Source organism: Malania oleifera, chromosome 5 (assembly GCF_029873635.1).
Source record: "Malania oleifera isolate guangnan ecotype guangnan chromosome 5, ASM2987363v1, whole genome shotgun sequence".
In the NCBI taxonomy this organism is placed as follows: domain Eukaryota; kingdom Viridiplantae; phylum Streptophyta; class Magnoliopsida; order Santalales; family Ximeniaceae; genus Malania; species Malania oleifera.
The window spans coordinates 77888924-77915891 of NC_080421.1; the positions used below are offsets into that span (position 1 = coordinate 77888924).

The 26968-nt window shown below is 33.3% G+C and overlaps 1 pseudogene; it reads right to left on the reverse strand.

The window, feature by feature from the left end:
- Window positions 1–563: 563 nt before the first annotated feature.
- The window catches only part of LOC131156011 (uncharacterized), a 43902-nt pseudogene continuing 17497 nt past the window's right edge, over window positions 564–26968 (reverse strand).

The window sequence follows — 26968 nt, forward strand, 5'->3', positions numbered from 1 at the left end:
TAAATACAAGAGTTTATATAGCCAGATTAACACGTGTACTACCAATCAATTCTTCATGGAGTTATAAAGTCATATAAAGAGAAACTACACATAAATGACTCAAGTGTGTAATTCTTAGGTTATATGCAAGTATGTGAAGGGTATAAGTCAATGTTAATCATGGCATAATCATTTATTCTCAATCCTTTTTCTTTTTGTCTTGTTTTTTTTTTTTTTTTTTTTGATTTTTTTAAATTTTTTTATTAATATAAAACCCAACAAGTATACATGCACAGTGTCACATGCAAATGCTCACCCCCTAACTAAAGTGAAACATTGTCCTCAATGTGAAAGCATTGGGAGAATAGAAAAACTATGCACGGGTGAACAAACTAATAGAAAATCACTACCAACTGATGTGAAAGAAAAAGAAAAGAAAGATGCAAATGAAAAAAAATAAAACGAAAAGAGGAAAAATGAAAAAGAAAAATAGTAAAATAGAAAGGTCAGAGGACTCCCCTAGGGTCTTGTAGAAGCAATACCTCTTTATTTGGATTGAATGGAGTCATGAAGGGATTTAGACGCTATCCATTGACTATAAAGCGGTTGTCACTCTTTGGATCTACAATCTCTATCACGCCATGAGAATGAAATTCTTCAATGACATACGGGCCACCCCATCGGGACTTTAGTTTCCCAGGAAAAACATGCAATCTAGAGTTATAGAGAAATACTTGCTGAGAAAAGAAAAGTTGTTTGTCTTTGATTTTCTTGTCATGTAGCAACTTCATCTGCTCCTTGGCTAAGCGAGCATTGTTGTAAGCTTCCCTCCTAGACTCTTCAAGTTCACATACCTGCAATTTCTTTAAACCCTTGGCATCATCAAGTGAAAAATTAATCTATTTTACAGCCCATAAAGCACGATGCTAAATTTCAACAGGTAAATGACATGTCTTACCATAAACTAACCTGTAGGGAGACATCCCTAAGTTTGTCTTGAAAGCCATTCAATAGGCTCAAAGTGCATCAACAAGGTTTTCATACTAGTCCTTTTGATTAGGACGCACGGTTTTCTTAAGTATAATTTTGATCTCTCTATTAGCCAACTCAGCTTGACCATTAGTTTGAGGGTGTTAGGGAGTAGAGACTTTATGGGTCACTCCATACTTTTACATGAGTTATTCAAAAGGTTTGTTACAAAAATGCAACCCAACATCACTAATGAACACCTTGGGCATGCCAAAGCGTGCAAATAATTCCTTGAGAAAATGGATGACAAACCTATGGTCATTAGTTCTATAAGGTATAGTTTCCACCCATTTTGAAACATTTAAGGATAGTTTCCACCCATTTTGAAACATAGTCAACAGCAACCAAAATGCAAGAATGCCCAAAAGAGTTTGGGAATGGTCCCATAAAGTCAATGCCCCAATAGTCAAAAATTTCAAGAGTCAAAATAGGAGACATAGACATTTCATTCTTTGCTGTAATTTTCCCTCATTTCTGATAAGCCTCACTGGTTTTACAAAAATTCTCAATATCTTTGAACATAGTAGGCCAATAGAGTCCACTTTAAAAAAATTTTGAAATGGTTTTCTTTACAGCAAAGTGGCCTCCACATGCCTCACTATGATAAAAATGCATCACAGAAGTGAATTCATCATCAGGAACACATCTACGCACCATCTGATCAGAGCAGTATTTGAAAAGCAAGGTCTAGTCCCAAGAGGGGGGTGAATTAGGTTTTAGAATTTTTCTTTTAAATATTTTTAGGAATTCTTAACTTATTGTTGATTCTTCAAACTTTCAGCAAAAACTTATTTCTTCATTTAATCTACAACCATACAAACATTCAATCATTCAAGTATTCAATCAACCAAACCAATCAACCACAATTTGAAAGCAAACAACCAAACCAAGATTAAAATATACAGCAATTTGGGTAATGTAAGAACTTAAGATGGTTGTTTGTTTATATAAGCCCTATGGATATAAATTTGAACCAAGCCTTGTAGTGAATGATAATTTATGCTTGCCGATATAAAGCCCTGTTTTAATGGATTTGCTTCTTCAATATGATGTGCAATATAAAATCCAACACGCAAAAACAAATTTAACTTTTAGATTGTGATACCAAGTGAGCTTTTAAATTTTGATATCAATTAAAATATTCATGGATACCAAAGTACTTTATAGATACCAAAGTCATTATCACATTATGCATAACTCATGGATACCAATATAACTATTATATCTTTCATATCTCATAGATATCAATATAAAGAGTAGTAAGTTTATTCATGTGATTCATCAATAGCATGTATGGTTAGGAATTAATCTCATGCTCAAATTTTCAACATAGTAAGCCATAAATTTTCAATATAAGTCAACTCAAGTCAAGTCATACACATGTAGCATATAGCATATCATATAGGCATGTAAGCATGTAGCATATAGGCTTTCATTCTCAAATATCATTTTCTTAATCAAGGTACTTATGTAATAAGCTCAATTTGATATTTTCTTAATATTTTCTTAAGTTAAGCCTTGTAAAAATCATCCTATGATTTTGACCAACAATGTTATTTGTGTTTGTTATATTAAGCTTTTAAACTCATCTTTAAGTTTTTCTATTTCAACTAGTTCATTTGTTGATCATGAATTAAGTTACTTTCTCAATTCATGAAGTTTTTCATTTATGAACTAGTTTTTCATCTTGGTACCCATACTTTCTTGGGTCCGATTGGTTTAATAAAGGATGTTTCTTTTACTCTCCATACTTGTTTAGTTTTCACACCCATTCTCTTAAATGGACATTCAAACTTTATGTCCCTTTTTCTTACATTGATAGCATATGGTGTTAGTGTAGGCTTTAGAAGATGTGCTAGTATAATCTTTGGATGCTTTTGAAAAATAACCCATGTAATGATTCTTTTCCTTTTTATTTTCAATCCCATTAAATCCAATACCTTCTTTGTTTAAGGTCATCCTTTGTGAGCCTATTATTTTGTCAAAGTTTGTCTTTCCTTTTGTGAAGTTATAAATGATTTTTTCTTTATCTTTAATTTGATTTTTGAGATCATTTATCTCTATCTCTTTCTTGTCGTCAAGCTTCTTTAGTGATTTCTATAATTCTTGAGATAATTTTCTTATTTTATCCTCTAATTCATAAATATATACATATATATATATATATATATATATATTTCTCATATAACATAGAGAATAGGGATCAAAGGTCTTCTATCATTTCTTCATTTTTTCTTTCTAATTCTTTTATTTTCAGGTCTTTTTCTTTTTCAGCAAGATTTTTATAATCTAACTCCTTCGTCATAGCTTCATTCTTACTTCCTATTTTCTTAATTCTTGAATCCTTTTCTCTTTCAGCAGTTCTAAGAGATTCTAACTCTTTCATTATACCTTCATTCTTATTTTTTAATGAAGTATTTTGTTTAGTTACTTTAATTAACATCTTATGAACTTTGAATAAATCATTTTGTAATTCATTATAAGATGGCATACACTCATCGTTGGATTCATCATTACAAGAATTATTTAAAGATTTAGATAAGGAGCTTACCTCATCGTCCCAAGCCATAAAGCACGTATAAGCAACCTCTTGGTCACTTGATTCATTTTCCGAACTACTTATACTATCCCAAGTAGTGGCTTTCATGGCCTTTTTCTTTTTATTCTTAGAGTCTTTCTTTAGTAATGGACATTCCAATTTTATATGTCCAACTTTGTTACAATTATAACACGTAGGAGTTTTATTCTTTGATTTCTTGGTGCTAATATCTTCTTCTTCTTATTCGAAGTCTTGATTTCTTCTTTTAAATTTTTTTTTTTCCTTCTAAAGATTTTTGCTAGCTTTTTAGATATAAAAGCTACTTCATCTTCATCCATCTCTTCTTCACTATAGAGTTCTCTTTTGAGGCTTTGAAGGCTATTTTTTCTTGAGCTTTGGTTTTACCATTCCTTTCATTCATTGTCATTTCGTATGTGAGGGGAGAACATATTAGCTCATCTAAAGAAGTGTTTTTAAGGTTTCTTCCTTCAGTTATCACAGTGCCTTTTGATTCCTATATAGGTGGCAGCCCTCTAAGAAGTTTCCTTACCATCTCATAAGTAGTGTAGGTTTTTCCTAAGGCATTTAGGGAATTTATTATGTGAGTGAACCGAGTGAACATGCTAGTTATAGATTCATCTGAGTTCATTTTAAAAGCTTCATATTCACTTGTAAGAATATTGATCCTATTATCCCTAACTTCTATAGTGCCTTCATAAGTGACTTCTAGCTTGTCCCATATTTCTTTAGCTGATTTGCAAGCCATTACTCTATTAAATTCATTAGCATCTAAAGCACAATATAAAGCATTCATAGCACTAGAATTGACTTGCAATATCTTATAGTCTAAGTATGTCATATCATTTTTCTCCTTGGGAACTTGTTTTCCATCGACTAGTTTAAAAGGAATTTGGTCACCATCCATAACAGTCTCCAAAGCTTTCCAATTCATAGTTTGAAGATAGATTTGCATTCGTTTTTTCTAAAAAGTATAGTTATGTCCACAAAAGATAGGAGGCCTAGTTGAAGATTGTCCCTCTCCAAAGGGAGCTACACCTAAGTGAGCCAATAGGATCTTTTTATAGCTACTAATAAAGATTTGCTATAATCCCGCTCTGATGCCAATTGAAAAGCAAGATGTAGTCCCAAGAGGGGGGTGAATTGGGTTTTAAAAATTTTCTTTTAAATCTTTTTAGGAATTCTTAACTTATTGTTGATTTTTCAAACTTTTAGCAAAAACTTATTTCTTTATTTAATCCACAACCATACAAACATTCAATCATTCAAGTAATCAATCAACCAAACCAATCAACCACAACTTGAAAGCAAAAAACCAAACCAAGATTAAAATATATAGCACTTTGGGTAATGTAAGAACTTAAGATGGTTGTTTGTTTATATAAGCCCTACGGATATAAATTTGAACCAAGCCCTATAGTGAATGATAATTTATGCTTACTGATATAAAGTCCTGTATTAATGGATTTGCTTCTTCAATATGATGTAAAATATAAAATCCAACACTCTTTCCAAAAGCCTAGACTTGAAATAAACTTTTAGTTAAAGAGTCTTTAGGGTGTTGACCAAACAACATACTCCCTTGTAATTTCTGCAAAGTATTGATCAACCAACGTACTCCCTTTCGGTTTCCATAAGCTCAAAAATAATTTATACTTCAGTTTACTTAATTTACAAACTTCGTAGTATAAATGATTAAGAATTTAAATTATCCACGCAATTTATATGTGCTGAAAATAAAGAGTAAGGGAAAGAGAAAGTGAGACCGAAATTTTTACGAGGTTTGGCTTATACCCAGCTTACGTCCTTACCTATAGCAAACCACCAAAGGATTACTAAATTTAGTTCCTTTGTTGAGTGGAACAATACCGTTTACACACTCCTTCAAGAGGCTAGAGCTCGCCTCTCCAAAAGATGTACTCTCGTTCGGTCACTCTTTCAAATGGGCTAGAGCCCGCTGCTCTAAGTAATATCCACTTGCTTAGCCAACGATCCAAAAAATCCTTGCAATCTTCAATCTACAAGATACAAATCAAATATTTGTGTACAAAGAATTGCTCACACAAAGAGCTAATTAGTACAACAATTCAGCACTATAATATACTTCAAAGTAAATAACAATATGAAATTTAAGTTGAAGCTAAAGGAAGTATATCACCGATTAATTCTTTCAATAATTGAAAGATTTAGAATTTGCAACACAAGATTGGTGAGTGAGAATCAGCAAGACTTCAGCAAACTTCATAGACAAGATGAGAGTGAAAGAGCCTTTGAGTGTTAAGTGCAATTGAGAAAATTTACCGCGTGACAGTTGACTGTCCATTTTTGGCAGTTAGCTGACTAGTTAAATTAAAGGGATAGCAAGGTGGCAGTCACCTAACTGAAAATGGACAGGCGTCACGGGCAAGCGTCTATACGAACATGGACAAGTGCCTGTAAAGCTGTCAGCTTTTAGCACCCTTTAATATTTTGGCCATAACTTTTTCTGTGTAACTCCAAATTTGACGAGCTTGGTGTCAAAAGAAATCTAAGAGAAAATCCTAAAACTTTCATGCTGAACACATTTTAAAATAAAGATTCTGTAATAGAGACAAAATTACATCTATGCAGATGTAGAAAAAATGACAGCAATTGGTAAATCCTCTTTTTGGTGTTTTTCATTCCAAAAATGATTCTAACCTTTTTGAAACAACTTTTTAACCTTATAAAAATATTTTCCAAGTATGTTAAAAGGAATTTAGGTTCAAGAAATTAACCTAAGAGTTTCATGCATCCATATTGAAATTATTTGAAGTACTTACTTGAAATTTCCTATTGACTCTTTCAAATTTTCAATTCTTAAATTCCTTGAGGTCTTTAAGCTTCCTTCATCTTTCTTTGAGCTTTCATCAAGTTTTCTTTAATCCTCATGCTCTCATGATCTTCAAGCTTTATCTTTAAATCCATTTTTGGATCCATGCTTTAAGTTTCATATTGACCATCCTTCTTTGAAATATAAGCTTTCATGAATCCTTTTGAACACTTGACCTTACATTCATCATTGAATCCTAAAATAACATCACTTAATTAAATATGTTAAGTTCCACTTATTTGTTAGTATCAAAACAAGATGTTAAGCCTTGTATGGCCAACAGTATTTTAACAGGTATGGATTATCAAAATAATAATGTCTTACCTTGGTAAGGAACTTACGCTTATCCTGAGTTAACCAATGTTCTGGCATTCGGTTGGTGACAAGGTAGTTCACAATATTGGCAAACCACAGAGCACGTGACACTGGAAAAAGATGCTCATCAAGAAAATCATCATTTAAGGGAGAGGGAGATACACACACCTCAGGTAGCTGCAAACGAGAGAGATAGTTAGTTACAACATTTTCCATGCCCTTTCTATCTCGAATAGTAATGTCAAATTCCTTGAGAAGAAGAATCCATCTAATCAACCTAGGTGAAACCTAAGGTATAGTCCCAAGAGAGGAGGTGAATTGGGTTATTTAAAATTTCTTTGATTCTTTTTTAGAACTCTTGTCCCTTTTCACAATCTCTTAAGAATTACTTGTATTTTTGTTAATGAGGCAATCCACAAAAATTCCTATTTTCTAATTAATCCACAATCAACTAATACAATTAATTAACTTACTATTCAAACACAACAATCACCCAACAAAAATCAATTTGAATCTTTAGATTCCCTGTATATGAATATACAACTCCTCTTGTTGTCTTTTGAATTTGAATATTACAACAACATTCAAAAACTTTTTCAATATCAGAACTTAATTAAACCTTTAGCTAATAAGTTTTTGGATGTTAACTAATCAACATACTTCCTTTTGGTTTCCACAAAAGATCGATTAACCAACATAGTCCCTTTCAATTTTTGCAAGCCCAAGAACAAATTGGTTTTTGGGTTTACTTAATTTCTAATATGTGTTATAATTAAAAGTATTAAACATCCACTCAGGGTATATTTTCGGTGAAATTAAAAGAAAGAAAGGATAAGAGAGTGACACCACCACTTTTATGAGGTTCAGCTTATACCCATCCTGCGTCCTCACCTTAGGTCAACCACCCAAGGAATTTACCATATCTTGTTCCATCTGGGTGGAACAAAAACCTTACATAATTTACCCTCTTTTTCAGGAAGAGAAGCCTCTCCAAGCACCGACCTGTGCTTGGTTCAACGATCCAACAAACCTTTGAATCGTTCAAAGTACAAAAAGATAGAAGTAGATCTGCGTACAAAAAATACTCTCAAAATTCAGAGCAGGTTGTACAAATTGAGTTCTAAATTATACTTCAAAACACCAAAGCTAAATAGAACATGAGAAGCTCTAAAGTTTTAGAAGTCACCGATGGTTCTTTAAAAAGAATTGAGTGCAAGTCGGAACCAAGCTTTTGATTTTTCAATCCACCAAAAAATGTTGAGCTTTTCTCCAGCAAAATGATGTGAGCAAAGGAACTTAAGGAGAATTTCAATGCAAGAAGAATTTCAGCATATTAACTGTTTGATCTCTTGGGCTTATCTTGCTTGTCTACTTTTTTTTCTTTTTCATTGCCCAAAGGAGGTATTTATAGATTTTTCCAAAGAACAATTTCCTCATTTAATTAGGTAGCATTAAATTATTGAATTAATTTTGAAATTCAAAATTTTTCAAAAAACAGTTTTCTCATTTAATTAGGTAGCATTAAATTATTGAATTAATTTTGAAAGTCAAAATTTTTCCAAATAACAATTTCCTCATTTAATTAGGTAGCGTTAAATTATTGAATTAATTTTTTGAAATTCAAAATTTTTCCAAGGAACAATTTCCTCATTTAATTAGGTAGAATTAAATTATTGAATTAATTTTGAAATTCAAAATTTTTCCAAAGAATAATTTTGAAAACCCAGAAGGTTGGCAGTGGCTTGCCAAGACTTGGCAGTCATCTGACTTGACCACTCAGGGGCCTGTCAGTGCTCAGGAAGTCACCTGTAACCCTATTGCCTCCTAAATTATTTCTTTTAAATTGTGGCAGTCGCCTACCTATGTAGGGCAGTCGCCTGATTCTCAGTATTTTCCTTTTTTACTTTGAAACTTTCTTCCTTTGAGACCTTTTAATCAAAGACATAATTTAAGGTCTTTCAAAAAAAGTGTTTCTTAGTTTGTTTTAATTTGTAAGAGCTTCACATGTATCTAGATAGTATGTGGATTTAAAGTACTTACAACAATCCATCTAATCATGGTTTTCCTAAAACACTAAGTTCTTCAGCCTCTCAAGATTTACTTTTGACTTTAAGAATTGTTTGACCTTTAACCTCTTCATTTGTTCTTCATTGACCTCAATATTCTGAGGAGCTTCCACTAGATTGACATTAAACTTCATCTTGTTAACCGTGAGTGCTCTTTTACCTAAATCAAATCACTCAACACAACATGTTAAAGCATCATTTATTTTGTTATCATTAAAACAAGATTGAAAAGCCTAGTTAGGCCAATAATCTCTCTCTTTTTGATGATGACAAATGAGGAGCAAAAAATATGAATAAGAGTAAAAAAATCTCCCCCTTACAACTAGCATTAATCTAGTCCCCCTTATAATAAGCATTATTTTAACAATTTGTAGATTCAAGACCAATCATGCTCATTGCTCAATTTTTCATTTTTTTTCACTATTATGCTATCATGCTCAACATGCTCAAATACTATCATGTTCAACATGCTCAACATTCAATATCATGCTCTCAATCAAGCCAAAATTTTTGCTCCAAATATTACTCCCCCTTTTGACATCAATCAAAAAGGGTAAACATTTAAATGAACATATGATCACACACTTCTTAATCATGCCAAAATTCAATATCATATTTCATATTGGGCATTCTTATTTCATATGTGTTGTGACATCTTGGAATTTTCAATCATGCATATGGCGCTCAACATTCATATTTGTGAAAAAAAAAAAAAGTTAAAAAAAAAACATTTGTCATGCATAATGTATCATTCAAATACCAAGATCATGACTGTAGACACCCTATTTTTGCCCTAACCAAAATGAACAAGGGGTTCCCTTTCGTTATTTTATTATTAGTATTTTTACTTTCGTTATTTTATTATTACTTACTATTAGTAGTAGTATTATTATTATTATTACCTTATTGATACTTATATTATTATGATAATTATTATTATTATTATTTCCATTTTCATTATTACCATAAGAATAAAAACATAAAAAAAGAGAAAAATAAAAATAAAATCAAAAAAAGAAATTTTTTTTTAAGGTTTCAAAAAATTCTTTTATAAAAGGAGAGGCCAAGCACACACAAGGGGCGTACGGGAAGGCCAAGACCAAAAAAAAAAAAAAAAAAATCTCTTCTTCTTCTTCTTCTTCTTCTTCTTCCTCTTCTTCTTCTTCCCGGAGACACCAACCCGTGAAGACCTTCTGCTCCTATCAACCACCCACGAGCGCCACACCAGCTCCCAGCCTCCACAGCCACGAATAGGCTCTGCTGCAACCTTCCTGCCAACCCCTCTTCTGCAACTCCACGCCAATAACCAGCAGCAGACAGCCCAACCCCGGCCCTCTCAGCTGCTGTAGCAGCCTTCTACCAGCCTAGGAACCCCACATGCCCGAGCAAGCACCACCAGAATTGCAGCAGGCAAGCTGTTCCTCCACTCCAGCAGTAGCTCCAGCCGAGAAGACCAGCTGTTCCTCCAAGTGTTGCTGCCTCCGATCTTCCCCTGAGATAACCAGCTCTCCTCTCTGCCAGCACCAGTAGCTCTCCTCGGCAACACAAACTCCGTCCCTGCCAGCCCTCTGCACAGCTGCTTCCAGCATCTTCTCTGCAACCTCTGCTGCAGAACCCCTTTCATCAACAGCCCCTCTTCCGGCAGACCATCGGAACCCAACGGCAACCCACAAGCTCTCTGCCCCACCGCCGCTCGCCGTGCCCTGCTCCGGTCACCTTCTTCATAAAGGTAAATTTTTTTATGTGATTATTAGGATGTATGTTAATTGTTATTATATATATATTTAGATTTATATGATTTATCATTATTCTATGTTGTTTCTATCATGGTTCTGGGTTATTATTCTATATATATGCAGTGGCTTGGTTTAATATTTTCATTATTTTATACTGATATGTAATATTATAATATATGTGTTTTCTTTATTTATTAGGTATATATTTTATCATTCGGATATATGTTTGTTATTGTCTTATGATATTAATTTTTGTAGGTTTATTGTGTATTTATTGTCTATTCGTTTTTGCATGTGGTATATTTAAGGATTTTTATTTATGTCTAAATTTATTGTACATATTAAATAATATTATTATTGTTGGATTATTATTATTTTTAATACCCTATTACATGTCCATATTTATTGTTTGAATATTGGTGTAAAGTGTTTATGTTATCGTTGTATTTTCAATCATTGTAATATACTCATTTATTACTTAGGGTGTCTATGTTATTGTTATATATTATCTTGAGAGTTTTTATTTATTTTAGTGTATATTGTGTATTTAGGGTTTAAATTATTTCCATAATTATTGTCGTATGTCATATCTGTTAATTCTAGGGTTTAAATCGCTTCCTATAATTTTTATTGTGTAATAGTATCCATTATTGTATACATTGCATGTGTATTATAGGGTTTAATTTGTTTCTACATTGTTATTGTACATTAATTGTAAGGCTCTAATTATTTCCAAGCGATTATTATTATTATACATGTTGCCTATTATATTTAGGGTTTTGATTGGTTTCCATGTTATTAATATTTTTATGGTTTATTTGCCTCTATATAGATTGATTATTAACTTTAGGGTCATGAGTGTTTCCATATTATTATCACATCTTAGCTTTAGGATTTGTTATGTTTCCAAATTATTAGTACATATTTTTTAGGATTTTTGATTTATTTCCATTTTATTGTACGTTGAATTTTTTTAGGGTTTGATTATTTCTATATCATTGTATATTTATTTTTAGGTTTGTCTAAATGCCATAATTTAGTCTTATTTGTTTCCATGTTTGTTTATATTTAACTCTTAGGGTTTGATTTATTGTCATGTTTCCTTTATTGTTAATATCAGGGTTTTATTAGTGTTATGTCAAAGTTTTGATTATTTATAATTAGAGCTTTTGCCTATATTTGTTAGGATATATTATTATCATATTGTATAGTTATTAAAATTATGATATATCTAGTAGTATTATTATGGTATAATATTAATATTTACATGTTATGATATATATATATATAAATATTAAAGTGGTATTATAATATTGTATTGGTATTTATGTGTTATTAATATTATGAGATATATATATGTTATTATTATAGTAGTATTATTATTACAGATAATGTATTATCATTGTAATATATTAGGGCTATTATTATCACATATTTCTGGAATTTTCAACTATATCCTATGTTTATATTTTATATTGAGATATTCATTATTCCTAATATTTTAGTATTATTTTAGTAAGTATTTTTCTGTGGGTATATCCCTATGATTTTATTGCCGGGGGTATGAACCTTCGGGCATCACGTACTTTAAGCTCTGAGGGAATATATGTATATATATATATTTATTTATTTATTTATTTATTTATGTATATTTATAAATTCATAAAATGGAGTAATTTAAAGACTTATTAGATTAACTCAGGGATAATTTCAAATTAATTAGGTACCATTCGTAAGAACGGGCTCGTAGGGGGTGCTTGTACTTTCCCCTCGCGTAACCGAACTCCCGAGCCTAACTCTGGTAACATAGACCCATTCTACCCCTAATGGGGTAGTAATCATGTGTTCTAACCACACTAAAAGGTTAGTGGCTACTCCAACATTCCATATTTTCCTTGAAAATTAAAATTGATTTTTTATTTCGCCGCCCGGGACCCTGCGACAATGACAATATTACCAATGCTCATAATCATGTTGTATTGTTTAAAAATCAAGTGATATATTCATGGATACCAATATACATCTTAGATATTCATGTTGAAGTTTTATCATGCACTTCTCATAGATGCTAATTTTTCATTTATTCATGTGATCATGAGCATACAAGGTCAATATATTTTTTTTTTATATAAAAAAAAAAAAAAAAGCATGTTTCATACTTAATAAGTTAGATTTTCAAAATACCAATTTCAGATTGCCAATTTTTCAAACATCCTCATGTAGCATGTTGCATATCACATATCATGGGCCTATTTTTTTAAAGCAGGCAAGGAAAGCAATCCAAGCTAACTATTGTATTATACAACACATCAAAGTACAAGCCCAAAACAAACTTAGATCAAGCCTTGTCCTTTTAGTTTGCTTCTCTACTATGTAGTAGACCAACCTCTCGTCTAATGGTTATAAATCTATCTTCTAAGAGTGGTTTAGTAAAGATATCAGTCCATTGGTCATTTGTATTGATGAATTCTAGAATGATGTCTTCTTTTTTAACATGATCTCTTAGGAAGTGGTGTTTTATGTCAATGTGTTTTGTTCTTGAGTGTGAAATAGGATTTTTAGATATGTTAATCGCACATGTATTATCACACTTAATTAGTACAGTTGTGTATTTTAAATTGAAATCTTTTAATTGTTGTTTCATGTAAAGAGTTTGTGCACAACAACTACCAGCTACCACATATTCGGCCTCGGCAATTGACAAAGCCACGAAGTTTTGTTTCTTAGAAAACCAAGAAACTAAAGATCTTCCTAAGAAGTGGTGTTAGCTTTACCGTGATCCCAAGAGGGGGGGGTAAATTGACAATTTTAAAAATTTAAGCCCTAGGTTAATCTTTTGACACTAGTATATTCACAACCCTATGGACAATCTAGTGCAAGTAATGTAAACGTATACCAGAAAGTAAATAAATCAATTTAATCAATCACACATGCACTAGAAAACAATAAAGTAAGAGTGACACGCAGGAATGTTATCGAGGTTCAGCCAATTTCCTACGTCCCTACCTTGGCTAACAAGCACAAGGATTACCACTATAACTTGCGCACTTAAACGGGTGGAGAGGTATCGATACAAACCAAGTCAATTAGCACAGGGCTAATCTCAACTTTTATAACAATCCTTACTGGCATGGATTACCGCCCCCTCAGGCCACACCTGGAATCACTCAGATTTTACAATCAAATGGGACTGATAAAAGTGCTTTCAAGTAAAGCATATATGTACCCAAATGCGTTCAATCATATACACCACAAATGATTTAATACGTAAGCTCAGTGTGATCTAAATAGTTCAAATCTCAAATGTATTTCCTATCAATGTAATGAGTACGTGAGAGTGTCAACAATCAATCTTTGTATTTCAAGATGCTCTCAATCAAGATGCTCAAACAAAGATATCACTTAAGTTTCAAATAATCCAAAGAGTAGAATATATCAATCACGCAAATAGTGTATATGCTTGGTTTGCAAAAGATATTTAACCTTTGTATTCATCAAATGATATGAAAGTGAATAAATGTTGCAACAAGGATCAATATCACAAACACAAATATCTTTTCGAAAATATGTCAATATAAATCACACAAGATATTTGAGTATGCTTTGAAAACGTTTTTGCAACCCAAATACAAATATGAGCTTCCTAAGATATTGCAACACAAATGCAATACTCAGAAGCTTAGGCAAGTCTTCTTAGGATAGGTTTATGAGCAAAGCCCCTTAAGAACACTTAGGTTTGGCTCTCAAGAAAATCGTTTCAATCAAACAAACAAGGAGAGCAAACCTTTCAATACAATCACTCAATCAACTTACAAAGACTTTTGGCAATAGGAGAAGGTAAGTATGAGTGGTTTGAGAGAGAGTAGGAATTGTAGTGAGAGTTTTGCTTAAGAGAAAATTTTTGGATTTTGTATGCTAATCAAGTTGCTAATTTTCTCAAATAAATGGGTATTTATAAACACCCCATGAAATATAATTATTGGGGACATAGCCGGGATTATTAGAAAACATTAATGATGTTTTAAATATTTTAACCCTGATAAAAATAAGTTAACCACGGTAAAAATGCAGGGCAACCTGAGAGACCCGGTAGACCAAAAACTTTTTGGTCGACCGAAGTTCATATGGGTCAGTCGACCGGGCATATTTTGAACTCGGGACTCGGTCGACCGAACATACATGTCCGAGGCAATTTTTCCATTTTACCAAGGTTTGGTCGACTAGGCTAATTTTGAATTGAGTGACTCGGTCGACAAGACCGTTGGGATTTCTCCTGAGGACTCTCGGTTGACTAGAGCATTAGAGTACATTTTTTTCTCGGTCAACCAGGAAGTCAAAATGTTGACTTCACGAGGGTTCGGTAGACCAAGGCCATTTGAACTACAAGGGTTCAGTCAACCGGGTTGTGGTCAACTGGTTGACCCAGACCGAGTTCAGTCGACCAGGAGCAAAATGAACTGCATGGGCCGGTCAACCAAAAGTGTACAAAGTGTACATTTCGGTCCTATTTTGAATCACAAACACTCTAATCAAGTGCCTAACATTTATGAGTGCAAAGGTAAGTGTCCTCAGGTCATTTCTGGGTTTTTTTAAAGAAACTGAAAAAATCCAGTGTCGGTCGACCGAAGGGTAAACCCTAAGGTCATTCTAAGGTCATTTGTATTATGAGCTTACACATTACATCATGCAGGTGATGCATGTGGTTATTACAATCAAAGCCCTAATTACTATTACATACCAAATGATTGAATTATATATTACAATACAATGAGATATGATCTTTAATCTTCACTTGCTTTACGTGCATCATGATCTTGACAAGTTTAGGTTCTTGCAAAAAATCTCAAACACTCATTAGAAACAATGAGTATTTGTCATAATTAAAATCGAGCGTGACCTATAAGGTCAACGTTTTCCCCTTTTTTGATGATGACAAATACGATCAGCAAAAATATAGGGTTAAGCCTAAGAACGCTCCCCCTTTCAATATGCATCCAATTTATTTTACCCAAGTCATTTTACCCATTATTTTTGCCCCTTTTCATCTCCCCCTTTTGGCAACAGTAAAAAGGGCCATATGAATTAGCACCCTACGCAATGGGTAAGTATTACAATTATACATGAACAATTTTGGAAAGATTTAGAAAAATTTTGGCAGAGTGTCATTTGTAAATCGGACTTTCCAAAATGAATCTTTTATAATTGTAACCTGTTTAAGTTTAAATATTTCCTAACAGTTCATCCACAACTACTCAAACAGTTCAGTATGGTCAACAAGTAAATAAAATTTCAACATGATTATGAAGTGGACAAAAGAGTTGTGCATTGACAAGTAATAATCAATATTCGATTCAATATTATTGTTCTATAGATATAAAGCATGTGCACACTATCAATAATCAACTTTCACAAAGTCTAAAGCAATAAGGCAAGTGATTAAAAATATTAGTTGCTAAGACTTAGAAAGTTCTCATTTGAGAGCTCCCCCTAAATTTATGCACGTTATGAAACATTTAAGCCTAAGAAGCTTCTCTACTATGCATGAAGCCTAATTCACGTCTAATTTGTATGAACCTATCCTCAGGAAGTGGTTTAGTCAATATATCTGCCCACTGTTCATTTGTGCATACAAAATCAAGAGCCACGTCTCCTTTTGGCACATGATCACGAAGAAAGTGGTGTCTAATCTCAATGTGTTTAGTTCGTGAATGTGAGATGGGATTTTTGGAGATGTTGATTGCACTAGTATTATCACATTTAATCGGTATCGTATCATAATGTAATCCATAATCCATAAGTTGTTGTTTCATATAAAGACTTTGGGCACAACAACTTCCAACCACAATATATTCATCTTCGGCTGTGGATAAGGCAACTGAGTTTTGTTTCTTGTAGAACCAAGAAACAAGAGATTGTCCTAAGTAATGACAAGTGTCACTAGTGCTTTTTCTATCAACCTTACTACCGGCAAATCAGCATCAGTGTAACTTACAATTTCAAAGGTAGTATGCTTAGGGTACAATAAGCCTAACTCTATAGTCCCAACTAGATACCTAAGGATTCGTTTAACGGCTTTTAAGTGAGATTTCTTAGGGGTAGGCTGAAACCTAGCACACATACACACACCGAACATAATATCAGGCCTACTAGAAGTGAGATATAGGTGACTCCCAATCATGCCACGATACAATTCCATGTTTGGCTTGTTTGATTTGCAGCCCTAAGAAGAAACTAAGTTCACCTATCATGCTTATTTCAAATTCACTTTGCATGCATTTGGCAAACTCATTACACAACTCATCATTCTTTGCTCCAAAAATGATATCCACATAAATTTGAATAAGCAACATATCATCATTTTTGGATTTGATGAAAAGTGTAGGGTCAATTTTGCCATGGGTAAACCCATTTTCTAGTAGAAAACCACTAAGCCTCTCATACCAAGCTCTAGGAGCTTGTTTCAATCCATACAAGGCTTTAGATAACCACTAAACATGATCGGGATATTTATGATTTTCAAAACCGGGTGGTTGTTCTATGTATACCTCTTCATTAATGTAGTCATTTAGAAAAGTGCTTTTAACATCCATTTGAAACAATTTAAATTTTTTGAAAGCGGTAAAGGCAAGTAGCATACGGATGGCTTCTAACCTAGCAACAGGAGCATATATTTCCTCAAAGTCAATCCCTTCCTGTTGGTTATTCCCTTGGACAACTAGTCTAGCTTTATTCCAAGTTACTACCTCATTCTCATCTTTCTTATTTCTATATATCCATTTAGTTCCAATGATGGTGTGCTCATTAGGCCTAAGAATTAAGGTCCATACTTTGCTTCTTTCAAATTGGTTAAGTTCTTCTTGCATGGACAGCACCCAAGACTCATCCTCTATAGCTTCTTTAATATTTTTAGGTTCTTCTTGGGATAAGAAAGCAGAATGATTCACTAGATTTCTCAAGGAGGATCTTGTGGCTACACCGCGGGACGGCTCACCTATGACTTGATCTATATGATGATTTCTAATGAATTTCCAGTCTCTACGCAACTCCTAATTTTCATTTTCATTATCTTCAGATGATTTTTCATTTACTTCTTGATTTTCACTTGCATTGTTTTCAATAGAAATTTTCTCTAAGCATTTTTTAATATCAATATCATCTTCATCATTTTATTAGAGAATGGATTAGCTTCATCAAACACAACATGAATAGATTCAATCACAGTCAATGTGTTCTTTTGTTGAAAACCTTATGTGCTTTGCTATTTAATGCATATCCTAGGAAAATACCATCATCAGATTTAGAGTCAAATTTTCCTACATGCTCATTATCTCTAAGCACAAAGCATTTACAACCAAACACATAAAAGTAGGAAATATTAGGCTTATGGTTATTCCACAATTCATAAGGGATTTTATTAATCGAAGGTCTAATCAACACCCTATTCATAATATAGCATACAGTATTAATGGCCTCAGCTCAAAAATATTTAGGTAAGTTATGCTCATTCAACATAGTTCTACCCATTTCTTGTAGTGACCTATTCTTTCTTTCTACTACACCATTTTGTTGAGGTGTCCTAGATGCAGAGAAGTTATGTGATATGCCCTCTAAGTCACAATATTTTTCTATGCTTTCATTTTTTAATTTCGTGCCTCTATCACTTCTTATGTGAGTATTTTATATCCTTTTTCATTCTGGATTCTCTTACAAAGTTTGGTGAACTACATGGGCTGATTGACTAAAAGTGCACAAATGTGCATTTCGGTCCTGTTTTGAATCACAAACACCCTAATCAAGTGCCTAACATTTGTGAGTGCAAAGGTGAGTGTCCTAGGGTCATTTCTGGGTCTTTTTGAAGACACTAAAAAAATCTGGTGTCGGTCAAAGGTAAATCCTAAGGCTATTTTAAGGTCATTTATATTATGAGCTTACACATTACATCATGCAGGTGATGCATGCAATTATTACAATCAAAGCCCTAATTACTATTACAGACCAAACGATTGAATTATATATTACAATACAATGAGATATGATCTTCAATCTTCATTTGCTTTACGTGCATCTTGATATTGACAAGTTTAGGTTCCTGCACAAAATCTCAAACACTCATTAGAAACAATGAGTATTTGTCATAATCAAACGCGGGCATGTCCTATAAGGTCAACAAGTGGCATGTGTCAATTGTGCTTTTTCTATCTATCTTACAACCGGCATAGTCCGCATCTAAATAGCTGATCATTTAAAAACCGGTGTCTTTAGGGTACCAAAGTCCTAAGTCCATTGGGCCTATTAAGTATCTTAGGATTCTTTTAATAGCTAGTTGGTGTGATTCCTTAGGTGCTAATTAAAAACGTGCAAACATACATACACTAAACATTATATCGGGTCTACTGGTTGTTAGATATAGTAAACTTCCAATCATGCCTCTATAGTGTTTTGTGTCTGTGGATTTTCCCTTTTCATCTTTGTCTAGGCTGATGGTGGTACTCATAGGTGTGCCTATGGGTTTACTATTTTCCATATCAAATTTTTGTATCATATATTTTATGTATTTGGATTGACTTATAAAAGTCTCATTCTTTTCTTGTTTAATTTGCAGTCCAAGGAAATAGTTTAACTCCCCCATCATGCTCATTTCAAATTCTTCTTGCATACATTTGGCAAACTCTTTATATAGATCTTCATTTGTAGCACCAAATATTATATCATCTACAAAAATTTGAACTAAAAGTATGTCATCTTCCTTATTTTTAATGAACAAGGTACTATCAAATTTTCCTCTTGAAAATCCTTTCTCAATTAGAAATCCACTAAGTCTTTCATACCAAGCCCTAGGGCCCTATTTTAGTCCATATAAAGCCTTAGTTAGTCTAAATACCCGATTAGGATTTTCAATATCCTCAAAATCAGGGAGATGTTCAACATATACCTCTTCATTAATATACCCATTCAAGAATGCACTTTTGACATCCATTTGGTATAACTTAAATTCTTTGTAGGAAGCATAGGCTAACAACATTCTAATAGCTTCCATTCTAGCTACAGGGGCAAAGGTTTCATCATAGTCTATTCCTTATTCTTGATTGTACCCCTTTGCTACAAGTCTAGCTTTGTTTCTAGTGATTATACCATTTTCATCCTTTTTATTTCTAAATACCCATTTAATTCCTATGATCAAATGATTTTTCGGTTTGGGTACAAATTTCCATACTTGGCTTCTTTTAAATTGGTTTAATTCTTCTTGCATTGCAACTATCCAAGATTCATCCTTAAGGGCTTCTTCAACATCTTTAGGTTCATTTTGGGATAGGAATGTATAATGATTGCAAAGGTTCTTTAGTGAAGATCTAATTGTCACACTTCTAGATGGTTCACCTATAATTTGTTCTTGAGGGTGATCTTTCTTATACTTCCATTCTCTTGGTAATTCCATATTTTCTATGAGTTCATCTTCGTTTATTTCCTTTTCTTCCTTGATTTCTATCTCATCCTCCTTTTTGAACATATCATCTTTTTCTTCATTTTTGACTTCTCTTGAAAAAGGGTTAAATTCATCAAAGTCTACGTGAATTGATTCAACTATGGTGAGTGTTCTTTTGTTGTAGACTCTATAGGCTTTACTATTTGTGAAGAATCCTAGGAAAATGCTTTCATCCGATTTAGCATCAAATTTTCCTAAGTTGTCTTTGTTATTTAGAACGAAACACTTACATCCAAAGACATGAAAGTAATTTATGTTAGGCATTCTTCCTTTCCACAATTCATAGAGTGTCTTATTTAGGTTTGATCTAATGGAAAATGTTGATTAAGGTGTAATCCCAAGAGGGGGGGTGAATTGGGTATTTTAAAAAATTCTTCAAAACTTATTTACCAATCAATCCCTATTTCTATGTTTAACTAATTAATGGCTGGAATTTGATGTTGATTTGAATTACTAAATCAATGAAATCCTTTTTACCCAATTAAGTGCGTGTAAAGTTATTCAACATACACTAGCAAGGAGGAAATTAAAATATGATGTGGAAAATAAAAAGGATAAGGGAAGAGAGAATGCAACCGTGATTGTACGAGGTTTAGCCAACCCGGCCTACGTCCTCGCCTTGAGCAACCCACTCAAGGATTCCACTATAGTCTCTGCTCCTTAAATTGGGACGGAGCTTCCCTTACAATCCGCTGCTTACAAGAGGTACAACTCCTTCCTAATCCGCTGCTTACAAGAGGTACAGCTTCCTCCTCACATCCGGTTCACAACCCGAACCATGTTTACAATTTAGGCTCAAATATGCAAACACTCAATGTTGCTTCTAACAAAAGCTGGTGAGTACAATTCAAAGTCCTAATACATTAACATATGATGTAACTTGAAGCTCAGAATGTATGGAAACGATTCAATCGTTTTAGGAATGATTATGCTTCAACACACAAATCCCTCTTTAACCAAAACTCCCAAGTACAGATATATTTAAAATGTTTTGGAGTCAACTAGGGTTCTTGGTTCACTTTACAAAAATGCACAAATATATTTGAAGTGAACTTGTTAACAAAAACTTTGTCTTGAATATTAAGTCAATGCAAATCACAAAGTTTTATTTCATGTACTCAATCACAAACTGAGTATATTAATTTTCAGAAAATATCTCTCAATTAATTGTATAGTTATAAGTTCCAAGGATATTTGATTAAGCTATAATATATCTAAAATATAAATCTTTTAGAGAACACACACTTAAATCAACCCTTTTAATCAACCACACAATCTAAATCAAGTATCAATCTTGTTTAGAATAACTAAGTATGTGTATGGGCACTTACAAGATCAATCAAGTAATCAAAAATAGGGTTTTCAATAATGAGCTCTATGAAAAAATATATGTATATTTTTATACTCTTGAATCAAAAATCAATCAACCAAAAGCTAAACAACTTTCTCAAGTAATGATCTTTTTAAAAAAAAAATTTATACGTATGTGCACACTCAAGATCAAACTTTTCTAATGATGTTCAATAACAAGTAATGAGATGAGAAGTTCTTGAAAATAATAACTTGAATGATCAAACCTCAATACCAAGTTGACAATCAAGATGTATAAGAGAGATCCCTTTGAGATTCTAAATTGATTTGCCCAAGCTCGATGAGTAGAAGTTGAAGTGTAGGCAATCGTATAGCAATGAGAGCAAGTTTCTCAATATTTTTCAATAATATGTATTCTTCTCTTCTTGTATGTCTTAGCTTGGTTCTAAGGTTTAGATATTTAGTATTTATAGTGTCTTACCCTTAGGATTGATCTCAACCATTGGATCAAAGAAAAGGCTCGCGAATTCGTTTAATAAAAATATGATTTTTAAACTTTTCCGCGACTTCAGGCTCCTAATGTTGAAGTTCAGGCTCCTAAAGTGACTTCAGGCGACCAAAATTCCAATTCAGGCAACCGAAGTACCTATACCAAGTTCTGTCTTTCCCATTTAATTCTTCAGACTACAGAACTTAATCTTCAGGCTACCGAAGAAATTCTTCATGCTACTGAAGTGAAGTTCAGGCAACTGAAATCCAAATTTTTTATTTCTTTTTTCTAATTTTAGAAAATGCTTTGCTCTTTTTCTTGGGCCTTTTATAAAGCATATTTTCCATTATTTCAAAAAAATTTCTAAATCCATGAAGGTTCCCTAATGATGTATATGAAATGCATGAATCCTAACAATATTTCTAAGTTATGTTGAGCATCAAGATAAATCATACAAAAATGTAGATACATAAGTTCTAAATACCCATTCCCAAGACATTCTTGAACTTTGCTGCTTACATCTTGATGCTCATACTCTTTGAGTTCCATGGTACTTTCTAATATGTATAAGCTTTACTTTATGGCATCCATGACTCGTTATCTTTCCGTGCATGCTCAATGTAGGTCCTATTCACAAACTCAATACACAGATCAAATATCAAGTGATTTGTCATTATCAAAACAGGATTGAACTCGTCGAGTCAACAGAAACCCTATTAATTATATAGCTAGCTGTATTTATAGCTTTGGCCTAAAAATATTTGAGTAGGTCATTTTCATTAAGCATAGTCCTTGCCATTTCTTGGAGGGTTCTATTTTTCCTTTCCACAACTCCATTTTTTTGTGGGGCTCTAGGTGCTGAAAATTTGTGATTTATACCATGTTCATTACAAAATTTTTCAACACTTTGATTCTTAAATTCTCTTCCTTGGTCACTTCTAATATTTGAGACATTATACCCTTTCTCATTTTGAATCTTCTTACATAAAGTGATTAATGAGTTGCAAACTTCTTCTTTGTTAGCTAGGAACAACACCCATGTGTATCTTAAGTAATCATCAATGATTACGAAGGCGTATTCTTTTCCTCCTAAACTTTGGGTTCTAGTAGGACTAAAGAAGTCTAAGTATATGAGTTCTAGGGGTCTACTAGTTGATATATGATTCTTCTTTTTGAAGCTTTTCTTGATTTGTTTTCCTAATTGACACGCATCACACGCTTTATCTTTAACAAATTTGGTGTTAGGCAAGCCTTTAACTAAATTCTTTTTAAAGAGCTTGGATATAAGATCCATGCTTGCATGTCCTAACCTCCTATGCCAAAGCCAGCTATTCTCGCTCATGGCTACTAAGCAAGTTATGTCTTGAGAGATTAAACTATCAAGGTTTATGCAATATACATTGTTCATTCTAAGTGCAGTGAATAGTGTCTTTTGATCCTTAGAATCTTGAATTACACATTTGTCTTTCTTAAATATTATTTCAAATCCTTTGTCGCTAAGTTGACTAATGCTTAGTAAATTATGCTTTAGACCATCTACCAACAAGACATCATCTATAGTAAGTTAAGAGTCTTTACCGCTTTTACCTATTTCGATGATCTTGCCTTTTGCATTGTCACCGAAGGTAACAAATCCTCCATCCTTTTGTGTAAGAGAGGTGAACTTAGATTTATCTCCCATCATATGCCTTGAACATCCATTGTCCAAGTACCATTTATCCTTAGACGGTGTGGTCCTAAAGCAAACCTACAAGAAAGGATTTAAGTTGTTACTTTTGGAACCCAAACCTTCTTAGCTTTCTTTAAATCTTGTCTAGTTTTGGCATTTATCTTCCACTCATCTTTTACTCTAATGTACATTTTCCTAAGTTTACAATTAAACATTATGTGTCCTTTATTTTTACACATGTAGCAAGTGGTGCGCTCATGAATATTTGTTGATGAAGTGCTTGCATAATGTCTAGATTGATTTACAAAATATCCCATAAATAAGTTTTTCTTTCTTTTGTTTGGTGCTCCATTATAACCAATTCCTTCTTTGTTGTTTGTCATTCTTTGTTGTCCTGCCATCTGTTCAATGTTATCCTTACCTTTTGTAAAGTTGTAGATGATATTTTCTTTCCCTTGAATTTGATTTTTAAGATCATTTATTTCTTGCACTTTCTTACAATCTTCATTTACTTGAGACTTAGCTAATTCTTGAGATAAGTTATCTACTTTCTTCTCAAGTTCTTAAATCTTTAAGTCTTTTTCTTCTTCAACAAGTTTTGAAGATTCAAGTTGATTTCTAAGTGCTTCATTTTGTTGTTTCAAGCTTGTGTTCCTCTTTGAGATTTTAATAAACTTGTTATGTAGAAAGAGTAATTCAGCTTGAAGTTCTTTGTAAAAAGGCATAATTCAGCTCGAAGTTCTTTGTAAAAAGGTATACTTTCACACGAATTACTACAAGATTCATTACACGAATCTTCAGAGAGAGAATAATAAGAGTTTGCCTCTTCATTATACGCCATGAAGCACATGTTTACTACTTCTTGATCACTTGGCTCACTTTCCGATTCACTCGAGCTAGTGTCATCCCAAGTTGCCTTCATTGCTGGCTTCCTTTTCTTCTTTTCCTTCTTGAGTTGTGGGTATTCCAGTTTGATGAGCCTGACCTTTTTACAATGATAGCAAGCGGAAGGATCATTTTTGTTTTTGTATTCTATTTTATTGTTTTCTCCTTTTTCAGTTTTTGATCCATTAAATTTTCCAGCGAATTTTTTGTTTTCTTTTAAGAATTTTCCAAGTCTTTTAGTTATGAGAGCTAAGTCCTCATCTTCTAATTCACTAGATTCATCATCTTCCTCACTTGAATATTCTTTCAAAGCTTGTAAAGCTATGGACTTCTTATTTTTGTTTTCAGTGCTTCTTTCTTTTAACATCATTTCATAGGTTAGAAGAGATCTAATGAGTTCATCAAAGGAAGTTGTTTTAAGATTTCTTCCATCCGTAATGGCCGTGGCTTTTTGATAGTTATGGTGCAACCCCAAGAGGGGGGGTGAATTGGGTATTTAAAAATTTGTTGCCTAGGTCTACTGATTTTAACAATAATGTAATTTAGCCTAGGGTCAGTCTATGCAATCATCAAACAAACATACACGTGTAGTAAATGTAAAATATAGAAAAGTAAAGAACATGCACGATATGTTATCGGGGTTCAGCCAACTGTACCTACGTCCCCGCCTTGGCCACACCAGTACAAGGATTACCACTATAATGCTCACTTAAACAAGTGGAGCGGCACTTATACAAATCAGGTCAATTCAAAGGGCTAACCTCAACTGACACGCCTTAACAGGATGACACACCTAGCTTTCCTAACTGGGTCTAATCCAATCTGGGACTATTCCATAAGGCTAGTCTCCCTCTTCAAGCCCGTGCCTAGAATAAAGCCAATGTATATAAAAATGTTTGTACACGGAAATGTGCTTCAACACAAGTAGATGTGTGCACCAATATAGCTCAGTCAATAATGCAAGCATGAATGATATGTAAATATGCTAAGTGCACTAATGCGTGCTAAACACTCAATCACGTATATATTTTTAGTCTAGATCTAGAGTGTATATTTAAGTAAGATTTGAAACACACTATTTGAATATCACAAACATAGATCAGGGTTTCAAATATGCTAAGCAAGATAAATCAAACAAACTCAATAGTATATTTCAATGTATAAAGCACAATGGAGTTGTTTGAAAGACTGGCTTTTTGAGAAAAGATTTTTGCACACAAAATCTAGGTTTAGGTAACTTGCAACAATAATTCAAGAACCAAAACCCTTAAAGCCTTTCCACGCTAGATTTATCAAATGAAATCGGTGCAAAAACCTTAGGCTATACTCTCAAATAAAATCAATCAATCAATATATAAAGAGAGTATTAGTTAGAGAAATTTACACAATAGCCTTATAGAGATACTCACAATGCAGAGATAAAGAGAATGAGGAGTATGTGAGTGTTTCTAAGAAGTATTTGGCTAATATAGGGTTTTTAGTATTTTGAGAGTTGAGAAAATTTTTACCTTAATCAAGTTTGCTAAACCTTTCTAATTAAGACAAATGAATGAGTACATATAGGCAAAGAGGATTTTTTGACCGTTGGGGACATAGTGGGTATAATTAAAATTGTTTAAAAGACCATTAATAAAATTAACCCAGTTTATCCAATTTAAAAATCAATAAAAATATTTTTAACCCGTGAGGTTCAATCGCCTGGTCATAAGATCGGGTTCCCGAACAGACATAGCCAAAACTCCAACTTTAAAAGCTTCGGGTGCCTGAATTATGACTCGATTGGCCGAACAAAAGTCAGTAGCTTTTGTTCGACATTTCAGGTGCCCGGCTCAGAGTTTGGTTAACCGAACTAGGCAGTTCGGTCGCCCAAGCCTCTTTTGAACATAAACGTTCGGTCACCCGAGTAGTTGGAAAGTGCTCTTTCAAGCATTCGAGTGCTTGAGGAAGATACGTTCAAAATAGGTTCGGTCGCCCAAAGCTAAGTCAACATGTTGACTTGTTCGGTCACCCAAGCCGCTTTACACGGCATAGGTTCGGTCGCCCAAACTCTCTCAACCTTTTCAATTTTCAGTCCAATTTTAGCCAATTATAATTCCCTTGATATGAAGATGATAATGCGGACTTATTAGTGCATTTGTTTAGAGACCTAAGGACTTTCTATCCTACTGAAAAAATTTGGTGTCGGTCAAATCCCTAAGGTCTGTGTAGGTACCAAAAGTCCAGCTATGGTCTTTTTGAGCATACCCACCTACCATGCATGATGCAAATTATTACAAGTCATACACACGCATAGTTCATAATAAATTATATCCCAAAATGAAGAAATAATCAAATGAATACAAAATACAACACATAGATCTTCATTCTTCGGCACAAACACCTCACGCCATCATGATATGTCTTTTAGTCCTAAAGCGCGCATATGGTGAACCTGCATGCAATTCTCAGTACAACTATCAGTACCAAGAGTATTTGTCATAATCAAAACTGGGTGTGACCAAAAGGTCAATAATCTTCCCCTTTTTGATGATGACAAATACTTTATGCAAAAGTGGGTACAGCCAAGAGAGGCTCCCCCAAACTTTATGTATAAAGA